Consider the following 7,988-nt stretch of genomic DNA (forward strand, 5'->3'; position numbering starts at 1 on the left):
AGGGCACGGGGCTCTTCCAGCCTAAACATGAGGGGGGATAAAGGGCACGAATGCGCCTTTAAATAGCCCGTCAAGGACAGGCTCTCCCCGCAGGAATGCTCTGGCCGGCCCGGTGGAACATGCCTGTGCCTGGGGACTCGGAGGGACAGCCGGGCAGGGCCGGCTGCTCTCCAGGAGGGCAGGTCAAGGTTAGGCACGGCCCTGGCCCGGTGCCACCGTGCCATGGTGGAAACAGAGCCGGGAAATGAATGCCAGGCCAGGGGTTCGCCGTGCCCGGGGCTGGTGTGGAGGTGACAGCAGAGCCGGTGTCACTTGTGACCGTCCCGCCAGCCCGTGGGGAATTTGGCACCGGCGCTGCAGAGCGGCTGCTGAGCTCCTGTCCGGGCTGATTCATATCCTGGACGTGCAGGCATTTGGATGTTGTCCACCCGCGGGGTGTGACAGCGCACGGCCGTGTCCCCAAGGGGTTGGTGCCAGCCAGGGATGGGGCTGCTCTGGCTCTGCTCTGCTCTGCTCTGCTCTGCCTGTGCTCTGCTCTGCTCTGCCTGGCTGCTGCTGCTGCTCCCTGGGGACACAAAGCACATCCCAGGATGGCAGGAGGATGCTGAGTGCCCAGGTGTGCCTGTGCCCATCGGCTGTGCTGGGGCACCCCTGGGGACAGGGAAATGTGAGAAAAAGCCACCAAAGCCCCAAGCTCCCAATGCCAGACCCATCCTCTCACCATGGGGTGCAGAAATGAAGGGGAAAAAGGGTCAGGGCGATGAGCCAGGAGGAGCAGGGTGACTGAGGGGCCTTGGGTTCCCTGCAGTGCCCAGGCTGAGCTGGGTCCAGGCAGAGCCAGCCCGTGCTGAGATGTTCCATGTGCACAGCGAGGTGCCCAAAAGGATCATCCCGAGCCCCCGGCCATCCTCCTGTGCCCTCCGGGAGCCCCAGGAAGGGCTGAGCCATCCCGGGGATGCAGAACAGGAGGGGAGGTGTGAGCAGCAGCGCTCGCTCCAGGCTGGTGCAGCTGGCACCTGAATTGTCTAATAAAGTGTGAAATTGCTTTCATGCTCTGCTACCTTTGCTGAGCTGGACCGTCATTAGGGCCCCCCCGCACCGGCTGCCGCCGTGTCCCGGCGCTGCCAGCTGAGCCCTGGGGACACCGGGACCCTGTGCCTGCCCCTGGGGGCTCCCCAGAGTCCCCTCCCTGCCCCTCGGCCCCTCCGCTGTGCCCACGCTGTGGGGGCATCACCGGGATGGGATGGGATGGGATGGGATGGGATGGGATGGGATGGGATGGGATGGGAGATCCCTGCCGTGGGAATGGATCCCTGCTGTGGGGCGGGATGGATCTCTGCCGTGGGGATGGGGCTGGATCCCTGCTGTGGGGTGGGGAGAGTCCCTGCTGTGGGAATGGATCCCTACCATGGAGCTAGATCCATGCTGTGGGGATGGATCCCTGCCATTCCTGCTGCGAGGTGGGATGGATCCCTTCTTTAGGGTGAGATGGATCCCTGCTGTGGGGTGGGTCCCTGCTATGGGGTGGGATAGATCCCTGCTGTGGGGATGGGAATGGATTCCTGCCATGGGGTGGGATGGATCTCTGCCGTGGAGATGGATCCCTGCCATGGGGATGGATCCATGCTGTGGAGATGGATTCCTGCTGTGGGGTGGGGTGGGCTGGATCTCTGCCATAGAAATGGATCCTTGCCATGGGGCCAGGATGGATCCCTACTGTGGGGAGGGATCCCTGCTGTGGGGCTGGATCCCTGCCATGGGGATGGATCTCTACCATGGGGCTGGGCTGGATCCTTGCCATGGGGATGGATCTCAGCAATAGGGCTGGGATGGATCCCTGCCATGGGGCTGGATCTCTGCTGTGGGGCTGGGATGGATCCCTGCCGTGGGGATGGATCCCTGCCGTGGGCCGGGGCTGCCCTCCCGCCCCGTCCCCCCCGGGCTGCCCCGGGATCAGCTCAGGTCTCAGCCCTGCCCTGTGGCTGTGCCGCTGCCAAAGCCCTGCCCTTGCCCATCAGATCGGGCCCCATCCGGCCGTGGGAGCCGCCCCGGCCCCTCCTGGGGCTGCAGAGAGCTCCCACCTTGGCAGGGACAGAGGGACAGCCCGGCCCCCTCCCCACACCGGTGGGTGACGAATTGCTCCCGAAGCACCTGGCTGTGCACAGAAACTGTTCTCCACCTCTAATAACAATAATCCATCATCCTGCTCTGGGCAGGGGATGTGCAAGGTTTTCCAGGGCTGGGGAGCTGCTGGGGCTGGCAGGGGGATTTTGGGGGGACACAGAAGCCTCTGCTCCAGTGGTGGCTTCCCTCCTGCACTGCCCACCACATACACACCCTGCCAGCTCCTGGGGGCTGTGAAAATCCTGATTTTGGAAGGAAAAGCAGCTGGGAGCCCAGCTCTGGCATGTCCCAGGGTCCCCATGCCAAAGGAGCTGCAGAGTGAGGCCCAGGAAAAGGGATTTCTGCAAGGTTCAAGATACTTTGCCCCAGGGAAGTGGTGCCACATTTTTCCAGCTACTGATAAAGTTAAACCCTTGATCTGGTTAAAGATTTAGCCCACAAGGCAAGCCCGGGTAGGACAGCAATGCTGTTAGTGCCACTGCCTCGGTGACACTTCAATTATTTCCTGATATCCAACCCAACCTGACTCTCAGTTAGAAACCATTCCCCTTGTGCTGTCCCTACTGGAGAAAGGAGCAGCCAGGGGAGTGCCCCCTTACCCTGCAGCATTCCCCAGCCCTATTTCATTGGCATTCCTCCTCTCCCAGCCTGCACAGCCTGTTCCCAACGCCCCAAGTGTAAATTGAATTACATCCCCCAGAACTGGCGATGCTTTAGGGACTGGAGCATCTGCACACACCACGGGCAGTCTGCTCTGTGCCTGCTCTGTGCCTGCTCCTGCCCAGCCCTTCCCGTGGGATGCACCAGCTGCAGGGAAGGAAAACAGAGGCAGCAATGACAAGGTCAGGTTGGTGTGGAGGTGCAAACGCCCCACCCTTGCAAAGAATTAAGGGGATGGAGTCCAGCCAGGAGCTCCAAGAGCTGTGGGGACCCCCTTGGTGAGGTCTACAAGCTTCCAGAGGGGCTGGAAAAACATCCTGCTCCCCTCAAACCTCGCTGTGTCAGGCACTCCACTCAGCCCTTCAAAGCTATTCCTTCATCCCTCCCCAAAGGAGGAGATTGGTGGGTCTAAAATCTTAAAATCTGCCTCTTTCAGGAGCTCCACGCTGCAGACACAAACCCTTTTGTGAGGCCGACCACATCCCGGCTGGGATTTACCTAAAACAGCCCCGGGGAGGAACGGCTGGGCGGGGATGTGGGGGGAGAGGGAGGGAGGGAGGGAGGCTGCCTGGTGTTTGTTTTTACTAATGAAGCCCCATAATCAAATCATTTCAATTTTAATTGTAAAGCCAGCAGGCAGATTTCTGTCTCCAGATGGGACGTGATAGGAATAGTTGAAGGCTGGGCACGTTCTGCCACTCACCTTAATGCTCTGAACGAGGCAGATGGGAGCAGCTCTGGGGAGAGCCTGGGGAGAGCCTGGTCCTCCAGGGATGAGGATTTGAGCTGGGATCAGACCCAAAGCCTCTCCTGCTTTGTTGACCCAAGGAAACTAACCCCTGGCAAGATGTGCTGCACCATTCCCAGGTCTGAGCAGGAGCTGTTTTCCCTGCTTTCATCTCCCAGCTCTGCCAGGATACATGAAATCTATTTGTGGCTTCCACTTATCATCTCTTTTTTTTTTTTTTTTTTTTTTTTTTTTTTTTTTTTTTTTTTTGGGTGTTTGGACTTTGGGAAAAGAGGAAAATAAAGAAACTGGGTCATTTTTTCTATTTATTTGGAAGAGCTGAGATGTTAACCCTGCAGCTGCACAGAGCTCTGCTCGTGTCTCTGTGGGACTGGCAAACTTGGAACAAGTGATGGGGGAGAAGAGAAACCTCCTCCTCAGCCAAGAAAATGTGTCTTTTCCCCATCTTATTGTTCAGGCTGGGGGGAACTGGGTGCAGTGGGATTGCTCTCCCAATCTAAAGCAGTTCCCTCAGGAAAAAAACACATCAGTTTGTTTCTTGTGCTGGAGAAATGGAGCTGGGTCACTCTGGGAGTGATTAAATCCTCCAAGGAGGGATATTCTCTGCTGCCTACCAGGCCCCAGCAGCCACCCAGGAGTGTGGGGTGGTCACAGAGGGATGTCAGGGAAGGGGAATAACTCCTCTCCACCCCACCAGAGAGGTTTGTTTCTCCCAAAGAGGATGAGGCCAGAGGTACAGGGTGATCCAGGCAGGTCAGGCCAAGTATGGAATACCTTGTGCTGCTCTTTGTGCCTTCCCCAGAGCCATAACGGGGCAGAGCTCAGCTCTTATCAGGTCTGGCTGCTGCTGCTTTCATCTCCTCGAGCTGCTGCCCTCCCCATGCCCACAGTCCAGCTCCCAGAGCTGACAGCATTTCTGGAATCCCCTGGAAGGGATCCAGGTGGGGAATGCCAGGCACAGAGCAGCCACCAGCATCCCTCTGGCCGGGCCTCTTCACTCTTATCAGCTCTCCCTTTCCGTGCCTGAGTCATCAGGGACAGGAGCATCAAATCAGAAATAAAGTCATTACCTCGCTAAGCAAATACAGATGAAACCCTCACTTTATTGTTTGAAATCAGAGCCCTGGCTCCTGAGGGCTTGAAGTGGCACCTTCCCAGTGCCAGCCTTCCCTTGGCTGGGTCTGCTCCAGCCCCAGGGACAGCCTGGGTGAGGAGAGGAGGGAGAGAGGAGCATTGTCCTGCCAGTCCGTGGATTTCCTGGCTTTGGGGAGCTTTGTGCTTGTGGCTCTGAGCTCATGGTGGTGGCTCCAGCTGCATGAACTGGGCACATCCAGTGGAGATGACAACCTTTCTGCTGTCCCTGTGCCACCCATCCCTGCTGCCAGCAGAGCTCCCTTTCCTCCAGGGCTCATCCCCAAGTGTCTGTGGCTCACCATCCCAGCACAAATACAGGATTCTGCTCTTCTCCCTCTCTCTCTCTCTATATATATATTTTATTTTTTATTTTTTTTCCCCACCGTGTCCAAATGGGAATTAAATTGAGGCCACTAAACTCATTTGTGCTCGCAGCCGTGCCGGGGCTGCAGCAGGCAGCGTTTCAGCCCTGGTTCCACAGCGGCTGCCGGGTTCAGGCTGGGAAGTGCAGAGTGCCATGCCCGGCGTGCCCCTGCCTGCCCCACGGCAAGACAGGGCTGGGCTTGAGCCCAACCACACCAAAACATTCACCCCAGCAATTCCATCCTGGTGTGAGCAGCTCTCAGGGCAGTGCTCAGCTCCTGCTCGAGCTGCTGTGGTTGTGCCTGACCCACAGCCCCATCCCTGAGGGTTTTCCTGGGGCTTGTCCCACTGCAGCTCTGTGGGGAGGTGCTGGAGACAGGCTGGGCAGCATCCCACACAGCCTGGTTTGGCCTCAGGGGCTCAGGCAGGAAACAGGGATGAGCTGGAGCCAGGGAGGCGGCTGTGGGACAGGGGCAGGGGCTGGGGGTGCCAGTGGCCCTGGGGTGTCCTGCCAGGGAGAACCTCAATGACCCACTGAACCAGGCAGTGCCACCCCAGCAGGGCTTGTTTGTACCAGGCAGGAGGGATGCAGGCCATGGGTGAACTTGTTCCCTTAGCACGCAGAAAAATCTCTGGAAGTGCCTGAGGACAGCAAAGGAGGGCAGACCTGAGTGTGCTGGGAGGGAACAGCTGCTGGGAATTTAAATGACCGCCCGTGAATGCTGGTTTTGTTTTGTCCCAGCCATGGCTGTGCTCTGCCTGGGCCAGGCAGCATTCAGACCCTGCTGCTCACGGGGCTCTGCACATGGAGCTCCTTTGGAAAAGCCAGGGAGAAACCTGAGCTTGAGAGGAGCCCTGGTGCGGCATCCTGACCCTGCTCTGCAGAGAAACCCGTGGAGGGAGAGCCAGGGCAGCAGGGATGTGCAGGAGCTGCCGTGGGCTCTTCCCTGCGCCTCCAGCCAAGCTTTGTTCCCGTCTGCCAGAAGGAAAAATGATGGAAAGAGAAGAGAGATGGTCAGGAAGTGAGCGAGGTGCGCTTCCTGCATCCTTCCTGCATCCTTCCTGCATCCTTCCTGCACAATTCCTGCACGCTTCCCTCTCCCCCTGCCCCATGGACCCCGCCGTGGGGCTGGGGAGTACAGGCAGAATTTTCCAGGGATAGCCTTGGGATGAAGCTCCCAGCTCGCCCTGGAGCCCGGGACATGGAATTCTGCCCCTGGAGCCCAGGATATGGAATTCTGCCCTTGGGACATGGAATTCTGCCCCTGGGACATGGAATGCTGCCCCTGGAGCCCAGGACATGGAATGCTGCCCCTGGGACATGGAATGCTGCCCCTGGAGCCTGAGACATGGAATGCTGCCCCTGGAGCCCAGGATATGGAATTCTCCCGTGGAGCCCAGGACATGGAATGCTGCCCCTGGGACATGGAATGCTGCCCCTGGAGCCTGAGACATGGAATGCTGCCCCTGGAGCCCAGGACATGGAATGCTGCCCCTGGGACATGGAATGCTGCCCCTGGAGCCCAGGACATGGAATGCTGCCCCTGGGACATGGAATTCTGCCTCTGGAGCCTGGGACATGGAATGCTGCCCCTGGGACATGGAATGCTGCCCCTGGAGCCCAGGACATGGAATGCTGCCCCTGGGACATGGAATGCTGCCCCTGGAGCCCAGGACATGGAATGCTGCCCTGTGACTCTCCACGGCTCCCTGGGGAAATGGAGATGCTGCCAGGCCCTGTGGTTTACAGCCTCAGCCCCGGTGCACGCTGCCAGATCTATGCCCTGAAAATCTACTTTCGTAGGGATAAACAGGATTTTCTTATTCCTGTTGCTAATGTGATATCAGCACGTCACAACACAGATGTTTTAATAACACATAGTTCTTTTAATGAAGGGACTTAAGCTAATTTACTTCCCCACATTTGTGTATGTCCTATTTGCTCATTTATTCATGCAGCAAATGAAATTAAACTTACCAAACATTTAGAAAATTACAAATACACCGGAGAAGTGCACCTGTGTATTGGAATAAGGAGCAGGAGCTGCTTTCCTGGCACAGAGGCTGCCCAAGGCACGGGCTGCTGGCTGTTTCCTCCTTTCCTGTGCAGGCACTCAGGCTGGAGGGGAAGGCAGCTGGGCACTGCCAGACCCCATTCCCAGGGATGCTGACAGTTGTGACAACCACTGCATTTTTATTTTTATCATCCCGCCAACGCCGCTCTTTAGATCAGCTTTTATTAAAAATAAATAATGCTTTTAAAGCCGGTGCTGGGGCACCAAACTGTGACAAAGGGCAGGGAGGCGGTGCTGAGGATGATTAATGTGATTTTTCCAGTGAAATACTGTAGCAGTTCTCCCGTGCTGACGGGTGTGGGAAGGATGAAGGAGCTGGGTGCTGTTCTCAGCCTGGCACACTGAATACAGATCTGGATGTGGCCTCACCCTCTCCCAGGCCGGGCTTTGGTGGACACAGGTCAGGCAAAAAAGGGATGTTGAGGCACAGAGCTCTCCCAACCTCTTGGATGTGTCCATCTCTGCTTTTCCTTTTATTCTGCCCCCACTGAGCCCAGCTGGGTGGTGAATATGGCTCAGGGTGAGAATGAGCAGTGGGAATGGACATGGAATGTTCCCTGACCCATAACTCACAACCTGGGGGTGTCACACATCCATCGTGTCCCCAATCCTGGGCAGGCCCATCTGCTCCACATGTAGAGGCTTCTCCTGCATTGCAGACTCCAGATGAAGGGTGAGCAAACCTCCAGCACCTCGGGAAAACCCCCAAAGGTTGTGCAAGGCTGGGCTTGCTCCTCCTGGGCAAACTCACCCTGCCCAGGCTTCCCAGGAAGGCCACACCAGTCCTTCCCAGTCCAAGCACTGATGTGATAGCACAGCTCATGGCTGGGGAGACTGGGCTGCAGCTCCTGCCCTGCTGGGACAGCCCCAGCTGTAAAACCCCT

Source organism: Zosterops lateralis (genome assembly GCF_965231275.1).
Source record: "Zosterops lateralis genome assembly, chromosome: 14".
Lineage (NCBI taxonomy): Eukaryota > Metazoa > Chordata > Aves > Passeriformes > Zosteropidae > Zosterops > Zosterops lateralis.